Source organism: Stenella coeruleoalba, assembly GCF_951394435.1.
Source record: "Stenella coeruleoalba genome assembly, chromosome: 10".
Classification (NCBI taxonomy): domain Eukaryota; kingdom Metazoa; phylum Chordata; class Mammalia; order Artiodactyla; family Delphinidae; genus Stenella; species Stenella coeruleoalba.
Window position 1 is genome coordinate 54,477,658 of NC_137156.1, and position 24,015 is coordinate 54,501,672.

Here is a 24,015-nt window from a genome sequence, read left to right on the forward strand (position 1 = left end):
TCCACAGGCATCTTTGTTAGTGGTGAGCTAGGAGGGCCTGTCAGCCGAGAGGTTAATCTTACTAATTAACAGAAAGTACACATGCCTCAGAAAGCACCTCAGCAAGCTGGCAGAGTTTCCCTCTGTTTCATCAGGGTGACTCTGAAAAGGTTGCAGGCAAATGGCACCTTTCACTTAAAAAACCTAAACCATGGCTTTGTAACCATTTTTTAAATTAGAGTTTGAGAAGTCCATGGTGGTGAGAGTATGGACAATTGTGGCATTTTTTCAGAAACTTGTCCAGTGGAAGGGCTGCATTTGTAAGTGCATCATTCTTGTTCTCCAGTCCCCCTTGCCTAGCTTTTTTCCTTCTTTACACTTATTTTAAAAGGCCTTCTCCCCCCTCCTTCCAGTGAAAACCCACGTCTTATCTCTGAGTCTGTTGTGGAAGAACAGACTGGAAGACATCTGCCTCTTGCCTTATTTTTTTAAATTCCTCTAAACGATCGCGCCAAGTCTCCACCACAGAGCTCCGGCTCCCTGAACAAACCAAATGGCGGCTGTTGGCATCGTAGTGACAGCTTGTTAATGGAGGAATCCTTGACAGTGTGACAACCTGTGTGGGCTGCCTCGGGAAGCCAAATCCGCCCCCATACAAACCCCAGTCATTAACAGGTGGGGAGGAATAGCAATGAACTGCTGCTGAGGAGGGAAAAATACTCCACCAAATGCATTATGTATATTAAAAAATAACTCCAATTTGGTAATCTCTTTCCTAGTTCTTGTTAGCATTCTCTCCTGGAAACTGCTTTGCTTTTGGGGTCAGAGGAGCCTGGATTTGAATCTGAGTTTGGCCACCTCCCAGCTGTGTGACTTCCTGAAAATTCCCTCACTGAATCTCAATTTGTGAATAGGAGTACGATCAGAGACTATTTGAAAAAGCACAGTCGTGGATGTCACCTATCTGTGTTCAATGGTTAAAATCTCTTTTTAGGATGATTGATTGGTCTAACTGTTCTTGTAGTTCTGTCAAAGTTTGATTTTTAGATTTTGAGGCAATGTTGTTTCAATGCATTGAGTTTGAAATAGCTTTGTCTTCTTGGTGAATTGGGCCTTTCATCATTAGAAAGTGACCTCCTTTATCTCTAGTCTTTTTGTCTTAAAATTATTTTGTGGATGTTATTTGATATGCTGGTAGCTCAGTATATATATATATATATATATATATATATATATATACACACACACACACACACACAGACGGCTAATTCCATTTATTTTACAGTATTTCTCTGCCCTTCTGTTGTGGCTGTAGAGAAAGGGCAGGCTCGGGTTGGCTGTTTCTTGGTCAAGGCAGTCACACTGGTTGGACTGACTCCCTTGCTATCCAGCTCCTTGAAGCCCCAAATATATATTTTTATATATACACACATTCTCTGAAAGAAGGCCTCTTGGAGCCTGCATGTGGTGGTACCACTCACGCCAGCCTCTGAGCACTTCTCTCCCCGCTCTGACCTATACCAGAAAGGATGTAGAATGAATTTCTTGAAACTTATATCTGTAGCTCTTGGTATATGTCTAAGGACTAAACTTAACTTAGGAGACATTCAACACTGTTTAAAATAATGGTTTCTAAGCTTCCTTAGGTCTCAGGTCCCTTTGTGAACGTGATAAAAGCTATAGATTCTCTCCTCAGAAAAAAAATGCACAAATACAAAATTTTCAAACAATTTCAGCCTGTCTACCTCCTAATGTTCCAGAAGCTCCAGGTAAAGGAGCTTTTCTTTAAATACTCATGTTATAAAAATAAAGGGATAAAAGACAGGATAAAACATTTTAAAAAATACAAACTTCTGTGTCAGAATGGCAACCTGTGTAGCCCTGGCAGAAATTCATTGCCTCCTGTGGTCTAAGGTGGATCAGACTTCGCAGGAAGATCAAGCCCTGGGCTAGCTCTGCACGTGTGCACTGGAGACCTCAGCTGAGAATTAATCAAAGAGTCTAGAACCGGTGAACCCTATGACTCCAGCTGAGGCTCCCAGGAAACATCCTACGAGGGAGGCCTTCATCAACCGGGGCATGCCCCAAGCTCCCCCTGAAGAAAATCCCAATTGAAGCTGAGCTGAGGAGAAAATGTTAAACACTGAAGAAACACCACCACGAGAGATGGTCAGCAGGTGCAACAAATGGAAGCATAGATTCCTGAGAAAGCAGAAGTAATAAAGTCAGCTGAAAAAGTACATGCACACCTCGTTTTACTGTGCTTCAAAGATATTGCTGTTTTTACAAAACGAAGGTTTGTGACAACCCTGTGTGGAGCAAGCCTATCGACACCATTTACGGCATTTGCTCACTTTGTGTCTCTGTGTCATGTTTTAGTGATTCTAACAATATTTTGAACTTGTTCATTATGATTATATTTGTTATGGTGATCTGTGATCAGTAATCTTTGATGTTACTGTTGCAAAAAAGATTAGGCTTGTTGAAGGCTCAGATGATAGTAACATTTTTAGCAAGAAAGTATTTTTTTAACATCTTTATTGGAGTATAATTGCTTTACAATGGTATGTTAGTCTCTGCTTTATAACAAAGTGAATCAGCTATACATGTACATATATCCCCATATTTCCTCCCTCTTGCATCTCCCTCCAACCCTTCCTATCCCATCCCTCTAGGTGGTCACAAAGCACGGAGCTGATCTCCCCGTGCTATGTGGCTGCTTCCCACTAGCTATCTATTTGACATTTGGTAGTATATATAAGTCCATGCCACTCTCTCACTTCAACCCAGCTTTCCCTTACCCCCTCCCCGTGTCCTCAAGTCCATTCTCTACATTTGCGTCTTTATTCCTGTCCTGCCCTTAGGTTCTTCAGAACCATTTTTTTTTTAAGATTCCATATATATGTGTTAGCATATGGTATTTGATTTTCTCTTTCTGACTTACTACACTCTGTATGACAGACTCTAGGTCCATCTACCTCACTACAAATAACTTAATTTCATTTCTTTTTATGGCAGAGTAATATTGCATTGTATATATGCACCACATCTTCTTTATCCATTCATCTGTCGATGGACACTTAGGTTGCTTCCATGTCCTGGCTATTGTAAACAGAGCTGCAATGAACATTGTAGTACATGACTCTTTTTGAATTATGGTTTTCTCACGGAGCAATAAAGTAGTTTTAATTGAGGTATGTACATTGTTTTATAAGGCATAATGCTATTGCACACTTAATAGACTACAGTATAGTGTAAAGATAACTTATATATGCACTGGGAAACCAAAAAATTAATATAACTCGCTTTTTTGCAATATTCACTCTGTGTGATGTCTGGATCCAAACCTGCTATATCTCTGAAGTGCGCCTGTACTTTCATTATACGTGCGTTTAAAATATTCAAAGTTAAAGAAGAATAGAAACTATAAAAATGGAGGTAATGGAAGAGGACAGATAAATTCAAAAAAGTAGGTATTTTTAGAAATGAAAAATACTGTCGTGGGTGAGAGGGAACTTAAAGGTTAAAGGATAGTTTAAAGAATAGACTAGACATGACTAAAGAGTGAGTAAATAACTTGGAAGAATTGCCAGAGGAAATCACCCAGAATGCAGAAGAGAGGACTAAAGAGTTGGGAATTATGAAAGAGAAGGTGGAGAAAAGAGGAGTCAGTGTGAAATTTTACCCTAGATGCACAGTGATGAAACGACAATAGTCATGCATAAGGCGAAAGTTCTGAAAGTTACTAGGCAGAAAAGACAAATTACTTAAAGAAGTCAATGTCAGGCAAAAGGCAGACTGTCATCCTCAGTAACACATGCCAGGAAATAAAAAAGAAAGAAAGATAAATATCTCCAAGGCACTGAGGCAAAATTGTGTGTGTACATATTTTACTAATGTAAATGATGCAACCCCCCCCAGGTGCCCCGCCTCCCACCACAAACCACAAAGTACAGTCTCTTCAATAAATGGTACTGGGAAAACTGGACAGCCACATACAAAAGAATGGAAGTAGGCCACTGTCCTACATCATGCGCAAAAACTAGCTCAAAATGGATTAAAGACTTAAATGTAAGACCTGAAACCATAAAACTCCTAGAAGGAAATAGAAAGGAGTGGTAAGCTCCTTGACATCAATCCTGACATTGAATTTTTGTATTTGACTTCAAAAGCAAGGGCTACAAAAGCAAAAATAAGCAAATGGGACTACATCAAACTAAAAAGTGTCCACACAGCATAGGAAACCATCAACAAAATGAAAAGACAGCCTAGTAAATGGGAGAAAATATTTGCAAATCATATCCAAAAAGGAGTTAATATCCAAAATATGTGAAGAACTCAGACAATTCAATAGCAAAAAACCCCCAAACAATCTGATTAAAAAATGGGCAGAGGATCTAAATAGACTTTTTTTTTTCAAAGAAGACATAGAGATGGTCAACAGACACAGGGAAAGATGCTCAACATCACTAATTATCAGGGAAATGCAAATCAAACCACAATGAGCTACCACCTCACACCTGTTAGAATGAGTATAATAAAAAAGACAAGAAATAACAAGTGTTGGCAAGGATGTGGAGAAAAGGGAACCCTCATACACTGTTAGTGGGAATGTATATAAATTGATGCAGCCACTGTGGAAAACAGTGTGGAGTTTCCTCAAAAAATTAAAAATAGAACTACAGTTTGATCCATCAATTCCACTTCTGGGTGATTTTCCAAAGAAAACAAAACCACTGATTTGAAAGATATATGCACTTGATGTTCATTGCAGCTTTGTTTCAATAGCCAAGGTATGGAAGCAACCTAAGTGTCTATTGATGGATAAATGGATAAAGAAGATGTAGTATATATCTACAGGGGAATACTGCTTAGCTATAAAAAAGAACAAAATCTTGCCATTTGTGACATGGATGGACCTTGAAGGCATTATGCTAAGTGAAATAAGTCAGACAGAGAAAGGCAAATACTGTATCATATATGGAGCCAATTATATGTGGACTCCATTGATAAAAAGTAAAACACATGAACAAACAAAACAAAATGAAACTCATACATACAGAGAGCAGATTGGTGGTTACCAGAGGGGAAGGGGGTTGGGAGTGGGTGAAATGGGTGAAGGGGGTCAGTTGTACGGTGACAGATGAGAACTGGACTTTTTGTAGTGATCACTTTGTAGTGTATACAAATACGGACTTATTATGTTGTAAACCTGAGACTAAGAAAATGTTATATACCAGTTTTACACCCCCCAAATAAAAATATCAAACCATGAAACACAAAACCAACATCCACAGGAAATATATTCAAGTGTTGAATTTATTCTTGTTGGTAAATTAAAAGTGTTAGTGTTTTTTGTTTGTTTGTTTTTAAGATGTTGGGGGTAGGACTTTATTAATTTATTTATTTTTGCTGTGTTGGGTCTTCGTTTCTGTGCGAGGGCTTTCTCTAGTTGTGGAAAGTGGGGGCCACTCTTTATCGTGATGTGCGGGCCTCTCACTGTCGCGGCCTCTCTTGTTGCGGAGCACAGGCTCCAGACGCGCAGGCTCAGTAGTTGTGGCTCACGGGCCTAGTTGCTCCGCGGCATGTGGGATCTTCCCAGACCAGGGCTCGAACCCGTGTCCCCTGCATTAGCAGGCAGATTCTCAACCACTGCACCACCAGGGAAGCCCCAAAAGTGTTAGTTTTATCTTAATACTTCAGCATTATTCACATTTCCTACAATAAACATGATTAACTTATATAATACAAATAAATCGTAAAAAATAATAATCTGTGTTGAAAGGATAGGAAACTTCTGTCTGTGTCTGTTCAAATTAAGCCCATTCTTTAGGTATTAGCTCCAATGACACTTTATCCACAAGGCCTTCCTGCTGTTCCTTCACCTCTGCAGGACGGATTCATCCAGTAGGCATAGGGAGCACAGTGCCCAGGGCCCCTGATAATATTTTAATTTTAATGCTTTTACAATCAGAAGGAAAAGTTGAATATAATAATAATGAGCATATGATAAGGAATGCAGCCTGGATTGTGTTTTATTTTCATTTTTATACCAATGCAGTGGTTAAATGTAATTTAAAATATATATTATATGTTAAATTATGTATTAATTATCTTATTTTTAATGCAGAAGGAACCCATGAAGGCAAAAGTGCCCAGAGCCTGTGGAACTCATAAAGCAGCCCTGTACCTCTGACTTCCTGTCTTAATTTTGGTTTCCCCAGAGGCAGAGTCTGAGAAAAGCCACTGCAGGCAGATTATTTGGGAAATGACCTTAGCAAGCAGACGTGAGGGAGCAGACAGAGAGAGAGAAAGACAGGGAGGGATGAAAAGCCCATAAAAGCTTGTGTTCTTAAGGTCACAGTTGTAGGCAACAGGGTTTAGTTTCTCCAGGATGTCCACTCCTAAAGATGTATAGAGTGCTTCCCAGTATTTCCCACCCGAAGGATAGGCTGCCAGGCTGTTTATCCACTGACTGGTGTCCTCCATTTTTTGAGCAATGGCCCCAAAGTCTCTTAACGCCCTTCCATGGGGCTTGTGTAAACTGATTGGCTTCTGGCACTGGGGCAGGAAACCAAGTGTTAGCTCAAGGCAAGATGCTGTGAGCATGAGAGCAAGATTGCATGGCTAAACACAGCTGAAACTAAAACCAGAGCAGGGCCAAGGTGATATGACTCAGATGACCAAAAGTGTCTGCTGCTGTTACCCTGGAATCAATCTCACATAATCCCCACGCTCCCAAATGGTTTTGTTCATACGTCTATAAGGGCTCATTTTACATTAAGCCATGTTTCATGCATCCCGTAGTTCCTTTTTTTCTTGAAATATAAATTCCTTGAGGTCACAAGCCATAGTCATGGCACAGAACCTTGCACATAGCAGATACTCAATACATATTGTTGCTTCCACTTAACTTAAGAGGGTCCTGGACTAGGATTTAAGAGAACTGAGTCCCAGTCCCCACTCTGCAACTAACACACTGCGTGATTTCGTGCAACCCACTCAATCTCCTTGGATCTCATAACTATATCTATAAAATGAGGGGCATGTACAAAATCTTCTCCAAGGTGCCCTCTGGATCTGTTGTATTATTCCCATCCATGCAATTCCGTTCAGCATTAAGAAAGCTCCAACTGCATTCTAGGCCCAGTGTTAGTTGCTGGGATTATAGAGGTAAACGCAGCACAATCTCACTGTGTGGAAACGAAGTGTTTCTTTGAGGAGAGAGACAAATGAAGAATTATAGCACGATGTGGCAGAAGTAAGCCAGAGAGCTGAGGACACACAGTGGGATTTGTAAACAGATCTGGGGTGTGTCAGGAGGAATTCTTGCAGAGATGACTGCTGAGATGATTCTTAAGAATGGGTGATAAGTGATGGGGAGAATATGGGAAGAACAGGGGAGGACACGCCAAACAGGGCTGGTCCGGGGAAGGGAGACAGGGAAGGGAGACATCTTCCTCAAGGCTGAGGACAGCTTGCCTAGGGCAAAAAAAGGAATGCTCCTAAGGCTCTCTGACTTTTCGACCCACACTATTCCCGTATCTCATTTTGCCTTTCCGAGGGCAATTGTTTGATACTGTCACATACAACTTCTAATGTGTGTGTTGGCTCCAAGGTTGGGAGAGGAGAACTAGTTTTATAGACAAACTACAGCATCCATGGTGGGAGACAAGACATATTTTTCTCTGTTTGCTAGGAAAGGAGAATCACCTTCACTTTATTTCATATTTACTATTAAGCAGCACTGTGGAAATGGATTTTTTTTTACAGTGAAGCCATAGACTAATGGAGAGAAGAGGATATATTAGCCACTAGATGGGTCTTCATTCAATTTACGTATGTTCAATCAGTCCAGTGTTCCTCTCTTTGATAGTAATGAGTACATTTCTTTCCAGAAGTCAAAGTCCCTGTTATTTTCTCCCTATTTATGATGATCGGGTGTTTGTGTTACTCCAGGTAAAATACACTGGAGGTGGCTATTAGAAGCAGCTCTTCATGCTAAGTTCACCATGGGAAGCACACACTATAGAGACCCCAATCCTCTGGATGTCACTGCTGACATTTCCCCTTCCTGTTCTGCCTGAGTATGAGATCACCCCATAATTTTACCTCCTGGAATCGTTAGCTGCTTTGGGAAGAAATACTCTTTGCTGATAAACATCCCACTACACATAAATGTCATGCTGAAAAGGTTTCTGTTTTTGGAGAAATGGCCCCAATTTCAGCAACATGCTTCATTACAGAAGAGAAACAGATGACGAAACTTGCCAGAGTAGTGGCTGGAACACAGCCTTCCCAACATCTCCCTGAATGAGGAAGCAGGAGAATGCTGGAGAGAGACTTTTTTTTTGTAGAGAAACTCATTTTTTAGAAAAGTTTGGTTCAGAATATGAAATCTGATGTTGAGTACAGGTATGAACCCTGATTCACTGGTGCTGACGCCAGTCCTGGACATACAGTCACTACTCAAAACTAAATCTGGCTGTCGCCATTTTTCAACTGTACCATGGATATCTAGTCTGAGTAAAAGCCGTCTGTGACCTTACAGTGGAGGGGAACAGCATGAAAAGAATGTATTCGTTGAGACTCTAGAAGTGCACTGGTTATTTCATCTTTTCTTTTACTAGTGACTGGACGAAGCATTTTACTTATGCTGTCAATTCAATCAACACACATTAATGAAAACATGGAGTGAGTCATTTACTGTGAGGGTTAAAATATCATCTCATTCAATCTTCACCTCAGTATCAAGAAGTTAGGCATTTTATTATCCAAAGTTTGGAAATCCATTTCCACAGTGTTTCTTAATAATAAATATAAAATATCCAAAGTTTGTAGATGGGCAAATGAGGCTCAGAGAGTTTAAATCGATTGCCTAAGGTGACAAAACTTGTAAATGACAAAGCTGGGATCTAAACCTGGGTTTGTCTGACTCCAAAGCTCATACTTAGGACCTCACAGATCACACTGTATTCACCCAGTAAGTGCTTGTAAAACTGGACTTTTATAGAAGCAATTATGGTGACCTGATTGAGGATGGGCACAGGGCATGAGGGAGTAATAATCCTCAGAATCCCCATTCTTTCTTCATTCCTTGATTCGTTTATCAAATACTTCTTGAGTCGATATGCCTGTCAATACACTGCATTATGAGATTCAGAGATGAACAACGTGTGCTTCTTATCCTGGACTGCCTAGTCAGGAAAACAGAGAACCACTCCGAGTACAGTAGCCTATATACCAATTCAGGCACGTTCTACTGGTCAATGGCTGAGTAATCATCAGTCCAAAACTTAGTGTCTTAAAACAGTAGTTGTATTATTATCTCTCATGGTTCTATGGCTGTTGGACCCCTCTTGGGACCCCTCATGGTTTTGCCCACTGATGGTGGTTGAGACTGTGGTCATCTGAAGGCTTTTGTATTCACAAGTCTGGTTCCTGTGATGGCTGGATTAGCTGGGGGCTGTTCTCACAAATACCACATGGGTTCTCCACATGGCTAGCTTGGGATTCCTCACAGCATAAAATCCACAGCAGATGGATTTCTTCCTGGTGACTGGCTTCCCTTGGAGCAAACATCCCAAGAGCAAAAGTTGGAAGCTATGAAGCTTTTTCTGACTAAGCCTCAGAAATCAAACAGTGTCACTTCTACTGCATTTTGCTGGTTATAAGCGAGTCTCCAGTTCAGCTCAGATTCAAGGGGTGGTGCTATACAGGAGCATGAATACTGAGAAACATAATTCACTGGGAGGCAAATTTGGAGACTAGATACCACATACTAGGTATCTATCAAGTTTGAGAGCCTTACCGAGGGACAGACCAAATTTACTCTTGGGCAGAGGTAGCTCAGCCTGACTCTTGACAAAAGTAGAATAGTTCTTGTAAGCCAAGAGGTTGGAGTCTGGGGAAGCCCAAGCCGTTGGGTTGAACAACAGTGTGTGTGTGTGTGTGTGTGTGTGTGTGTGTGTGTGTGTGTGTGTGTGTGTGTGTGTGTGTGTGTGGTGGGTGGGGGTGTGAGTGGGATGAGGTATATGGCGAGTGGCACAGAGAGTCCACAGATTAACAACGGCCAATTGCCTTGTGGCCATGCGGGAAACATAGGCTTTAACAAATAGAAGGAGAGGAATCACTGAAGGTCTAAAACACCAAGGAGTATCAGGATGAGATTTGCACATTAGAAGATCCCTCAGGTTGCCGTGGGGAAGGTAGATCTGAGAAGGCAATGGTGGAGTCAGGGAAACTGTGGAGTTGGGAAGAGGAGAACTCTCTGGTTGCCAGAAGCCACCCTTCTTAGAAGAAAGTAACACATTGTGAGTTAGAAGTTATGAACCAGTTAGCTAAAGAGGATGAGTTGGGGAAAGGACCGGGGGCTTCTGCACTGGGCAAGTCTGTGGGAGGTGGTGCTATTCAATGTGGTGAAGGATACGGAAGCAGGAAGTGCTGATGCATCCAGTCTTGAACTCGTTGATTCCGAAGTACCTGCGGGAGAATCAGATGGAGATGCTCTCTGTGCGTTGTGGTGCACACCATTGGTGCCCTGCCCAGATTCCCTTTACGGGGCCAGTCCATACCTGCCGTAACTGCGGTGGTGGCTGGCTGTTCGCACCTGCATCCTTATTCTGGACATTCTCCTTAACCAGAATAGCTTGGGGGGTTGTGCTCCGCCCTGGAGGCAGCCCACAGCCAACAACTGACTGCTAATAGGGCTGCACATTGTCATCCCCTTGCCACCAGGTGGGACAACTCTGTGATTCCACTTACACCCCGAGCTCCCCAGGGGCTCAGCCGAGGCTAGAGTTCAGCTGAGTTCCCTTCTTTGTGCAGCCTCTTCCCCTGCCCTAACTTGCTGCCCTCACACCTCCTCCCCTCTCAGTAAATCACATGCACAAGAGCCTCAGACTCAGGGCTACTTTGAAGAAGACTGACCTGAGACAGGCCTTTAGAAGGTGTACCCGTGGATAGGCTGTTTGGAGGCACAACGGGCTCTTTGCAGTGAAGTCTGTTCTAAAAAACAGTAGGGCTTCTTGTAAAGTTGAGTTGAATTGTGACGTGGGGCACGTTTAAGAGGTGTTCTGAAAGTGTAGCTTGTACCAAGTTGCGTGAATTCTGGAATAAGACTACCTGGTTTTAATCCCAAGTCCACTGCTTACTAACTGTAGCATCTTGGCAAGTTTTCCCATCTATAAAATGGGAGAATAACAGCTCTCTACAAAAGAACTATTGTAAAGAGTAAATTATTTAGTGAATTATTATCACCAAAATGTAAAAACACCATAAGAATAATTTTATCTACTATGTTCAATGCTGTATTCTCAGCACCTAGGATAAGGCCTGTCACATAGTAGATTCACAATAAATACATGTAAAGCAATTAGAAGAACACTGGGCACAATTTCACTCCTGGGAGTTTATCCAAAAAAATATTGGGTTGGCCAAAAATTTCACTTGGGTTTTCCCGTAAAATGTTATGGAAAAACCCGAACAAATTTTTTGGCCAACTCAATATATTCACAATAATATAAACCAACAGAAAGATGATTAATTACAGAAATAACAAGAGCTTGTTGAAAGCAATAGCTTGTTTGAAATAGTAAAAGATTGGGAAAATAAATAATCTACTATATAAATAATGTTTCTTCCTTCATTCAGTGGAATACTATGCAGTCACTAAAAAAATGAGGCAATGAAATGTACAGATATGGAATAATCACCAACACGTACTGTGAAAAAGTAATGTGTAGAAATAAGTACGGTGATGCGTGTATAGCATATCATCATTCATGGAAGAATATAAGTACGTATTTGTAAATATTTATGTATATGTGCATATATATGCAATATGTGCACACACGCACACACACACGCACACGCGCACACACACAATCTCTGGTAGCACTCCCAGGAATTTGGCAGCAGTGTTTTACTCAGGAGGGGGAAGGAGACTTAAGGTAAATCCTTTTTATTTTTGTTCCACAAGCAAGGCAAGTCCATCTTATTTGGAAACTAATCAAACAATTCACAATCTTTAAAAGAAAGAATTGATATTAACAAAGAGTTGGCTGCCTAGGGGCGGATGAGAGAGTGGGTCTATTTTCAATCATCTAACAGAGCCGCAGGCATCTTGCTGAAAGTACGGGTGTGGCCATAGGGCTGGTAAAAGTGTGGAGTTTTTCTGCACAAGGGGGCGCCAAGTCCTTTACTTGGTAAATCCCCTGTGAATTGACCTCTAAAGATTGATTACAGCTCAGCCTTCCACTCCTCTGGCTTGGAAAATTAGATTGAATACCATTATTAATTTTGATTATCAGACCTGAATTCTCCATAAGCTCACTTAGCAGGCAGACAGCCTCTAGCCTTTTATAAATAATGCCCTCGAGATCTGCCTTCTTAGGGGATGGAGGGCGCCGAGGGTAGGACAGAAGTGCCCACTACGTGTTAGGACCCCTGATGAGTAGCTGACTTGTGCATCAAGTCAGTTAATCCTCTCACCACGTCTCTGAGTTGGCATCGTTATATATGTCCATTTAAATAGGAAACAGGCTTTGGTGGTTAAATGACTGACTTGCTTATGGACATAGAAAAGTAAAGAGAGAGGAGGCACATAACCACACCTGGGCTCGTGAATAATCACTATTTTGTTTGAAGGGGAAATGCACAAGAGACCTATAAAAAACACCAAGAAAAGGGAAGACATTGGTCGCCAAAAATGTTCCTGACGACCAGGAAAAAGGTGCTTTCCTTGGGTAGGACACCTTCCCTTGATTCCTCACATGCTAGAGGGACCACAATGTCTGAGAAATAAGATCTGTCACCTGAGTGAATCCAAATGGTGCTGAAGGGCTGCACCTTCCATGCTGACTGAGAAATCATGGCACTTTTCTGAGAAGAAGCAACCTTGGACATCCTCTCAACTTGGGCAGGTCACACTTGTTTAAAGGTGGGGCCTGTGACCCATGGAGGGGAAAAGAGAGAGTCAGGTCACACAGGCTGTGTTGTAAGTTAGGGCCACATGCTAGGTCTTTGGATTTTGTTTTTCCAGTTCTTCCTAAAGCTGGATCTTAACCAAAACTTTACAAAGACCGCATTACTCTTGGATCTAATCTTGCAGACCCTGGAACTCAACCCCCTTATTTATTCTGAGTTCCCTTCCCTTTGAGTCACTGTGTTCTTCGTTGGTGACTCGGCCTATGAGTATGGAAGTGACCTATCAATTTGGAAAAAATTTTTACCAGTAGTAATTTCCAGCTTTCTCCAAAGTACATTGGAAGTGTCTGCTGACAAAGGACTAAGTCTTTTATTTGCTTTGGCCTTTCTAGACTTCTGGTTTTTTTGCCAGGCATGACAGTAGGTACTTATTCTGTTATCTAATTGAGTAGTGATCTGGTCTCCATTTAAAAGACCTGCACAGTGACTTCCCTGATGGTCCAGTGGTTAAGACTCTGAGCTCCCAATGCAGGGGACACAGGTTCGATCCCTGGTCAGGGAATTAAGATCCCCCATGCCGCGGCATGGCCAAATTAAAAAAAAAGAAGACCTGCACAGAATCCAGGCATGCCGTCACACTGCTGTATGGATTAGCCGTATAATATCAAACATGAACCTGAGAACTACAAGTTGGAAAGTGGTATTGATTCTGTGGTAGGGAGAGTTCTCAGATGATCCCCAAGATTACACCTGTTTGTGTATGTTCTGTGTAGAATCGCTTCCCATTCACTGTGGGCAGGACCTGGGAATGTTATGGATGCCACTCCCATGGTCACATTTTACAGCAAAGGTGAAGGGATTTTACAGATATAAGTAAGGTCCCTAATTAGGTTGACTTTGAATTAATCAAAGAGAGATTACCTGGGTAGACCTGACCTAACTGGGAGAGCCCTTTTAAAGATGGCTTAGACCTTCCCTGATGTCAGAGAAATTCCCCTGTTGGCCTGGAGTTGTTCAGCCTCAAGGAAATAAATTCTGCCAACAATCATGTGAGTTTGGAAGAAGATCCTGAGCTTCAAACGAGACCCCAGACTGGCCAGTACCTTGATTACAGCCCAGTGAGAGCCTGGGCAGAGGACTCAGCTGCGCTGAGCCCAGACATCTGCCCTGTAGAAACCGTGTGATAATCATTGTGTTCTAAGCTGCTAAGTTTGTGATTCGTTACACAGCCTAGAAAACTAATAAGGCGTCCGTGTTTGTAGGAGGAATTTAGGACCTACATTGTGTGGCTGACAAATTGTTCCACACATAATTTCTTTCATTTTTTGTTTCTCTTCTTAAATTTGAATATATTTTTTCATGTGACAATATTAGAGAACAAGCACCTTTACGACTTCAGGTGACTTCGTAAGATATTTTTCAAATTACTTAATTTCCTCATGGCTCCCTTTGTTCACCTGTGAAACAAGAGTGGCTCTGTGGCTGGCATGTCAGCAGGCCTGCTAGGCAGCACTCGCCAGGAAGTAGGGGCAGTGAGGGGCTTCTACAAACAAAACAGTAATCTAGGGGGCTTATCAGATGGATAAGAAGCTATGGTGGATTGGAAGGAGAACTGGATTTGCAGTCCAGAGAGCAACATTTACCTTCTTATTCTATTTAAAAGCCACGTGACTTTAGGCAAACCATTTAATTTTTCTGATCCCTGGCTTTTCCATCCCTAGAGTAATGGATCATAACAAGCTGGTGGTGAGGACTAAATGAGCTACTGTTTATGATTCATTTTGTCACCCCCAGGTTGATTTAATGTGGTCCTGGTCAGTTCCTCCCTTACAGACTTTGGAGTGTTCTCACCCTCCTGATCTCTTGGATTCTTCTAGTAACACTGGGAAGAAGCTTTGCAAATGGGATTTTATTGGGAATGGGAAATTAGGTGACAAAGACAAGGAAAAATTTCCATTTCCTTTCAGAGCAAAATGTCACCCTATTCTGTTTCAGTGAAGAATAAAGGAATTTGAATAAAATGTCAGTTTCTTTCTGAACTAATTTGGGAATTATAATGACATGCACAGTCTCCATTGAGCACATGAATATTCATAATTAAAAATGAAATTGTCCTTTTTTTCAGATTGTAAAAGTGAACAGAACTCCCCAGGGGTGCCCAGGGCCAGAATAGCTGTTCATTTTAAGAAAAATTCTATGATACCAAAGCAATATATTCAAAACTGCAACAGATGCCAGGCGAGGGTTGGTGAAACACTGTTAGACTGATGATGTCCCTCCCATCCTCTCTCCGTGGCTCAGAGGACACAGGAGTTGTTCCCCTGGGGAGGGAAGGAGCTTTGAAGACATGTCCTGGCTGCTTGCTCCCCCATCCCACCCCACCACCCTGCCTCTAGGCAATGCCTCGGCTCACACACACATGTCTGGTTTTCCAGACATACTGAAGCTCTACCTCTTCAAAGTTCAGCATAGTGGGACAGGCATACATTAAATAAGTAAAACCTAGAGGAAGGGTAGGATGCTCTCGGGCATTCAGCCTTCAGTTAGTAGTTACTATGTCCACGTTATAGAGAGACTAAGACTGAGATTGTTGTGTGTGCTGTTCTTGGTGACATATGAGAAGATTTATTCTCCTAATTTTAAGTTTATTTTTTAATGAAAGAGTCTTTTCAGGATATTTCCTTATAGTTAGCACTAATAGAAACCCACGTTGTTGTGGGGGAAGAAACGGACAGGCTGTAAGTCTGAGGTCTAGACTATGTGGCCTTGGGTGAGCTTCCAGTTTCTGGATCCTCATTCTTGCTTGGACGATTTTGTAGTTGAATTAGATGACCATTACAGAGATGCTTCTAGCTCTACATTCTGTGGCTGTGATTCCTCTCCCCTACATGTTCTAGTTTTCCAAACATTATAAAGATGTTCATTTCTCTGGGCCCAAGAGAGGGAATCATTTTGGGGAGAAAAGCCAAGGCTTGTGTCAATTAGAACCTTTCACCCTAAATAATCTGCTTTGCTTTCTGCTCAAATCCAGGGAAGTGATTGCCTCTGCTTTGCCTTAGTAAAATGGGGAGAACTGTTAAGGTGACCTGTTCTAGGTTACTGAGCTTAATCGAGATACACCTTCCTTGATTGAAAAGGTACAGAGGTTTAATTAGCCTAGCAACTCTGCAGTATCTTCCAGAAGCCTTGGGAGCATGGGTTTCTTTTCTTTCTTTTTCATCCACTTGCTTCTTCAGAGTTAATGGTTTCTTCCTGTAACTGCCATGATCGACTTTCCTGGACACCACCCACATCCATTATCCCAGTGACAGTGCCTTAATTGAAATGACATCTTAGAATTATTTCTTTAAAATTCATTGTTTGATTCAGTAAATTTAGTATTAATTAACGCCAACTGCCCGGGTGTTTTGGTCTCCCATTTGTCACTCTCTCAGCTAAGTACTGGAAATAATAGGTCTATTTCATTTTATAGGACTTATTTCACTTTATAGTTCAGATTTGCTAGTGTAGCAGGAATGGAAATTCAAAATGGCTTGGTATTTTGTAATGATCATGAACTTGGAAAAGAGAAGGAGAAGGAAGAGAGGAGGAAGAGAAGGAGAAAGCTTGGTTGCCAGATGCCACTCATCCGTGGAGGAACCTTGAGTCAAGACTCGGGTACACGATTGTCAATCAGGGGCTCAGGATAACCTGAGAGAGCTGTACACTTCAAAAGGCTTCTTCTATCCATATAACATTCAAAATGAGATTGTGTGTGTGCATGTGTGTATATATGCAAATACAGTTAAGTCTATTTTCCAGCCCTGTGGGAAAATGATATGTGTAGTTAATCAAATAATGTTGTAACAAAGAATTATCACGCATCCTGTTAATACAGTCACATTTTGTAAGAATTCGGCTATGCTGGGAATATAGATATTGAGTCTTAGTGGTTAAATACGGTCTTGGGTTGCGATTCCCCAGAACACATTGGGTTCAGGATTTAAGAGCAAGTAGCTTATCTGAGAGGTGATCAAAAGAAGCACCCAAAGGGGAGGCATGAAAGGGAAGATAGCCAAAAATGGTACGTTTTAGACAGTTACCGCATGGGCACCTGAGCTCGGCTCTACTGGGGAACTCTGGGAGATGGGACAGAACACGTCCTGAGTTATGCCTCCCTAGGGGCGAGGAAACTGATGTTTATCTTCCAGATCCCATCTGTCATCACAGAGCACTAACCCCCTGGCCCTCCTGTCTTGCCCAGTGTATGTGGGCTGGGAGAAAGCTCCTGGGGGTGGAGGGGCAGGTGCTTGCTTTAGGTTAACAGGTATGAAATGGAAAGGGGAGTACCAAAGGGACATAGGGCGAGCACCAACAGTGTCTGTCATGTTTACTATTTCATGTGCTGACAGGCTCAAGTATCATCTAAGGTTGGAATCGGAGGCTTTCAGATCCTAGGGCAGGTGGCTTTGGCGTCATGGTTACCACGAGGGGTACAAGTACTCGTCATACTTTAATACTTCTCAGCCAGGTACAGTTTATCTGGGTGGTCAGTGTTCTGCCCAGAGCCCCACTACACCCATCCCTGGCTTCCATGAGTGTCGGCTGCTCAAGGCTTGCAGTTGCCCCTGTGTCTAGATGATGGCCCTTGGCTGACAGAGCCACCTGACCAAGGAGCTTACAGCTCTGAGGGCACAGCCCACAGCCAGTAACTCAGAGCCCTGACTTAGCATCACGTATCATCTGAGAGGATTGCCGTTCTATCTGTAACAGCAGTCATCTGTTTATATCCCAAGTAGTGCTGATGCCCTGGCTGTGCATTTTGGCCTCACTTTTTGCCACCCATGAAAATGTCTCTTTGCTACGTTGTAATCATTTCATAGTACTTAAGAAGACCACCAGGAACCAGCAGAGCGGTGGGTGGATGGAATTCATGTGTCTGTATTTGGGCCCAGAGTGTGTACTATTTGGGCCCAGAGTGTGTACTAGTGTGTACTATTAATTGATCCCTGGCATCCTAAGCCAGGGACAGAAGGTGGTGCCCATATTTTTACATGAGAAAGATCTATTATCCCCATTTTAGAGGTAAGGGCACTGAAACCCAGTTATTTGATTAACTTGCACAAACTCATACAGCTTGTCAGTTGGTAGATCTGGGATTTGAAGCAGGTCTTTCTAGACACAAGGCCCATGTCTTCTCTAACATACCACAGTGTCGCTCAAAGATAGCTTCGTGTTTGACTGGAAACTTGAAACAAAGAGACTTGGTAATGCTCTCTGACTGGCTGACCTGACTGACATACACCAATGGAGGGTCCCTGGGACTCCTCGCTCACAGAGACTGATCACCCTGATTCTCATTTTTTAGTTCAATCCAATCTCTTATTTATAACTTAGAAAGGCCTCTTAGTGTCTTGGGGCCAGTGTAATGTGTGCCCTTAATTAACAGTGTAATATGGAGAAAGATTCCTTTACCAGAAGGCCTGTTGAACTCACACCGTCAGACGAGAAACAGGGTCTCCACGTGAGGCCTCCATGTTTTGGAACCAGGACGGCTCAAACAACATGGGGTCTACAGATGGTTTCGGGAAGTGATTGTGTCTGCTCTAGGCTTTTTTACCCGACTTTCATTTAAATTCTTACAAACATTTGCTGAACACCTACCAAGTGCCAGACACCACTCTAGGCCCTGGGGGGACTACAAATATAAAGAAGATGTCTTGCTTTCATCCTTGTAGAGGATCTTAGCAAATAAACAAACAAGTATTACACACGGCAGAAAGAATCAAGGGCTAATTAGTCATTTCTGCACCCAGCTGTGGGAGCCCAGAAGGACAAGTGGTTAATTCTGACTGCAGGGGGTTTGGAAGTGACATTGAAGGATGAACACAGTGTTGATAGACAAGGAAAGGGGTCTAGATCTATTTACCATCTCAGCAACAACAGAAAAGAGGAAGCAGCCGTTCTTAAACAGTTTTCCTACAGGAGAACTACATATGTAAGTTAGCGTGCGAAGATCTATTTTTGTGGAGGAAAGATTCACTGAGACGCAAGGGAAAGAAGTACCTCACGGCTGGCAGGACTCCAGCCACAGAGGAATTATTCTGTTTATCACCAGTTTCCTCATGACTTAGTCTTAAAGGGCCAGCTTCCCACGTGCACAGCACAGGCAAAGCCGTGACAGAATGATTTTACTAATATTTCTGATCATCTGTATAAACTTATTATGTGGCAATTATCTGGACCGAGTATGTCCCGATGCAATTTGGTTGTTAGGCAGCTGACATAGACTGCTGGCATTTGACGGTTTTAGTTTAACAGACCCAGGCTGTGTTTATGTTGAGCAGAGAAATAATAAATGATTTACAAAACTGTCACTCTGCACTTCTGCAGATTCATTTGAAAGAGATTTGGTAGGATTCTGTCTGTTAGCAGGAAAGGAAGAGAACAATATTGCCCCAGTTTTCACCACAGAGAATAATGGGAAATGACAGCCTAGAGGCAGGCTGGAAAGGTGACAGCAGAGATAGTTCCCTGGTAAATGAGAAGGAGAATGATATTTATTGAACACCTGCTATGTTCCAGGCACCATTCTAAGCATGTTTTATGTATTGTTTCATTAATTCTGGAAAGGTAAAGTGGAATTATACATTATGTAAAATGGAATTATACATAAAGGTAAAATGAAAAGTGCTTTATAACATGCTCTACAAATGTTAGGCATAATTAATATCTTCCTTTATTGTAAAGCCTCCTAAGATTCATTTGAGACCATTCCCTGCTTTCTGTTATCAGATGTTAATTTATGTTGAAGCAATAGCAGGTCAGCTTTCTCTTACTCAGAACGTTTAAGTAGGAAAAGGTGATGGGAGAAGCAGGTGGATTGGCTCATGGGACCGTGGAAACATGTTCTGGAAGGGGTCTTTGTTAGATTCTTGTTTTCAATTCCTCCATTGACTTTGACCTTATGTGCTGCTGGTACACCACCAACCGTGCTCTCAGAGGTGAGCAGCCCTTTCCCTCTGCCATGTGGTCTCATCCAGGGCTGGAGAGGGAGTAGTGGTGGAGATTAGTCTGGTCCCTCTAACGTAGGTAAATGACCTCCTGGGTTCCCTGTTCACCTTATTTCACCCTGCTCCAGATTCTTTTTGGTGAGTTTGAAGACTACATCCTCTTAATTTTGGAGAAGTTGTACTCAAACGTCATTTCTAATTTCATTCCACATGCCAGCCCTATTGGACCTCAGCAGCATCCAGATAGGAGAGGTCTGCCAGTTGAGAGATGGCCAATGGAAATGGACCGCCCACTCCACAGCTTAATTCAGCTTTCTGCCCTGCAACCAGAAACAACCAAATTACTTTCCTACTAGGGAGCAAATGGCTGATATTGTACTATTTTAAACTCCTAGGAGTGGAAGGTACCTCAGAGCCAGTCTTTCTCTTACCAAGTTCTTCCCCAAAATAAAAGTGGAAGAAGGCTAGAGTAGGATTGTTCTTTTAGAATAAAGACACAAACAGAGAAACTGGAAGAACAAGAGGCACATCTCACTTTCCTTGACTTCCATTTTGCATCAGCATCTCTCACTATGTATCTTAAAAAGTCTTCAGTGGTTTTCACCGTTTAGAGTCAAGTCTAAATTCCTAAGTACAGTATATATAGCCTTAAGATGCTTCATCAGATGCCCCAACTGAGACCCCAGCCTATCTCTCTCTCAGTAATCCCATTGGGGTACCCTTCATTATAACCAAATTGTGTTTATGTCTCTTCTCTTCCATATTTTTGTCTTAACATTCTCAGTCCCTGTGATACCTTCTCCTTCTTCTTGGTACATTCAAGTCCTGTTCCTCTTTCTAATTCCGTCTCAGCTGTGACCCTCCCATGAAGTCTTTTCAGCTCCCTAGTCTCTTTTCCCCAGGTGTCCCCTTCCTTTCTGAAATACAGCAGCCTCAGAACACTTCACCCAAAGCACTTCACCTTCATTATGGCAGGCTTTACACTGTGTAATATTTGATTCTTATTTGTATATGTATCATCACCTTTTATAGATAACATTTTTACTACTCACTCATCTTTCAAGACCAGTCTTAGCAAGGCTCTTTGCAATCTTGCCTTTCTTGATATGAGTTAAATCTCAGAATCGTTCAGGACCCTGTGTGATAATGCATTGTAATCTCATAGCTGAGTCATAGTGCAGAAGAGACCAGGTGCTTTGAGTCAGGCCTGGGTATAAGTCCCATTTGTGCTATTTTCCATTTCAGTGATGGTGGACCAGTTATCTAAACTTTTGGAAACTCAGTTTCTGCTCTTCACATGAGACAGTCACACTTAGCATCGTTGGTTATTGCGGTGGCTTGAATTGTGGCCCCGCAAAAAAATGTGTCCACATCCTGAGCCTGGAAACCTGTAAATGTTGCCTTATTTGGAAACAGGGTTTTGCAGATGTGATTGAGTTAAGGATCCTGAGGTAAGGAGATCATCCTGGATGTTTTGGGTATGCCCTAAATCCAATGACAAGTATTCTTATAAGAAACACACAGAAGAGTGTCAGATACAGAGGAGAAGGTAATGTGAAGATGGAGGCAGAGATTGGAGTGATGTAGGTACAAGTGCAGGAAGCCAGCAATCATTAGAAGCTAGAAAAAGCCTGGAACAGATTCTCCCCTAGGGCCTCTGTAGGGACTGTGGCCCTGGTGACATCTTGATTTTTAGACTTCTGGCCTCCAGAACTGTGAGAGATTATTATCTGTTGTTTAAACCACCTACTTCATGGTAATTTGTTATGGCAGCCTTAGAAAATGAGTACAGTTTTTATTATGCTATGTTGCTATCTGTCTATCCCATGAAACTGTGAGCTCTTCAAGGGCAGGGACTGTTCCTCGTCCCTCCCCAGACCACCTACCCCTGGGGCTAGCTCACTGTTTGCAGCAATAACACATGGTTGACAAGTTATATGGACCATATTTTATGACTAGCCCTCCAACAGACCCTGTGGAATTAAGATTGTAACTAAAAAGGAAGAAAACCCTTAAAAAAAAAAAGAATTAGAGAAAGATTTAGAGGAAGAAAATCCCTGCACTTTAAGAATTTATGCTCCAAAGTGTTTTTCTTTTATCCATTTATTACCAGTCTCAAAGAGCCGGCAGTCTTAATGTATAATTTAGATCAGAGGCAATGGGATTTCTCTCATTTTCCTTCAGTCATCAATTAGCATTTATCAGGTGCCTACTCCGTGCAGAGGCTTGTGCAGCATTAGGCACTCATAGTATCCACTTTTCAGTTTCTTCACTGACTATCAACCTCTAACTCCTATGACTCACACAGATAATGTCCACCCTGTTCTGGGGAGACCGCATCTCTCCTCTATTGGAATAGGGCTTTGTCCATGGTGCTGAACGGCTATGCATATTAGAACTATCACAACCACTGTAGTAACTCTATACAAAATATACACCTGTAGCAGCAGGTGGGTAGGTCATTACAGTACGATGTTTGTTTAATATAAAGAAGGATTTCTAGAACTCTTCAAACATCTCATTCATTCATCTTTCCTCCAAATACTTACTGATCCAGTCCTCTGTACCAGGCACTCTACTAGGTGCCTGAGAAAACGGATCCTGTGATGAAAGTGGCCTCTGTCTAGTGGGGGAGACAAGCACCTACTTATAATAGAGAAAGGCTCATGTTAAAATAGATGGATTTTGGTTACCAAGGCTAATGTGGTCATAGCCAAGAAGACATGAAAGAACTTGAATGTCTTGTTTCCATTTGTTTGTTCATGTCTTTACTCATTCATTCCTTCATTCAATGTCGATTACCTGGTGCAGTAGTCAGCTTTTAGCCCTCATGGGGGATTGAGCCCTGGCAGCCAGGGGTCCTTTTCTCATGGAACTCTTTCTGCAGTAGTTAGATATTTGACACTGATAGTATCTCATTCCCTTAGAGTTCTAAGGTTATAGATTTCCATTGTCTAAAGTGAAAGGAACAGAGAATAGGACAAAAGAAGGAAAGGGAATTAATTTCTATTAAGAAATGCTAGACTCTATTTATGCTATTCCATCTAATTTTCCCCAAAGTCTATGGAATCTGGTAGGATTTTCCGATTTTACCAGTAAGGTAGAAGATACTAATAAAAATTAAATAGATTTCTCAAGGTCACGTAACCAGCAAATGGAGGAGTTGAGATTCTAACAATGTCTATCTGAACTCAAAACCTGAAGGTACTCTGAACTATCCCCCATACAGTCAGACTGGGGATGCATTACATGTACTGTTACAGATGAGGCTGGGGTACAGTGAGGCTCTTCTCACACCTCAGTTACTAAATCCCCTTGGTTTGTGTACAGGATGTCTTTGTGAGTTGTGATGTACTGAGGCCACTGTAGATGCTGTCCAATAGCTTGAGTGCCCATAAACGCTGGCAGTCAGGGACTTGGGGATGAAGGTTGACTGTTAGCTTTTTCTCTGGGAGAGGACCTGGTATCAATCTCTAGGTAGCACTGGCCTCAGTGACAGCTGTCCTAAGTGGTAACTCTTTTTGTTTTTTACTGAAATAACTCATCATGATGTTCTATTTGTCACTTGTCAAGGAAATCAATATAGTCTAGACTTGTTACCTTTCCAAGATCTGTATTGGACAATTTATGGTCAAAGGAAAGTCTAACAACAGAGCAGCAGGGGCAGAGCTGATAAAAGGATCTCAGTCTCCCTGTAAAACATTGAGAATTTAGAGCCTTCCTCCAATGGTGGGGGAAGGAAGGGAGTGAAGCCCAGGTGCCCTTGGTGAAATTAAGGAAGGGAGGACATTCACAAAAGGAAGGAGGCTGAGAAGAGGAAAAGGAAGATCTTTAAAATAGGGATGATCATATATGCTTGGCAGTGCTGTTGTATTCAATGAGATACTTAATATGTCATGTATAGTGTCTAGCATAGTGCCTGGAACAAAGCAGATCATGAATGAGGTGTAAGCATTCTAGTAGCTGTAGAGGAAGAGGGAGGAAAAGACCATGAGTAAAAATAACATCCACAGCAACAGCACAGAAATCTCTAGTGCCAGGAGTGAAAAGAAGCAAATAGTCAACATGAAGGGTAGAAAGCACCATGTTTCATATCCGTTGGTCATTAAATTGTTTC

General features: G+C 42.0%; 1 protein-coding gene across 8 annotated transcripts in view; it reads left to right on the forward strand.

Moving 5' to 3' along the window:
- ARPP21 (cAMP regulated phosphoprotein 21) overlaps positions 1 to 24,015 on the forward strand; it is a 1,021,360-nt gene that overhangs the window by 100,838 nt on the left and 896,507 nt on the right. The window contains exon 2 of one of the 8 annotated variants that reach the window (XR_013830175.1): positions 17,298 to 17,416. The exons of the other annotated variants lie outside the window; for them this stretch is intronic. The gene's annotated coding sequence lies outside the window, so the exon portion shown is untranslated. The remainder of the gene's footprint in view (positions 1 to 17,297; positions 17,417 to 24,015) is intronic. 8 annotated transcript variants of the gene reach the window in all.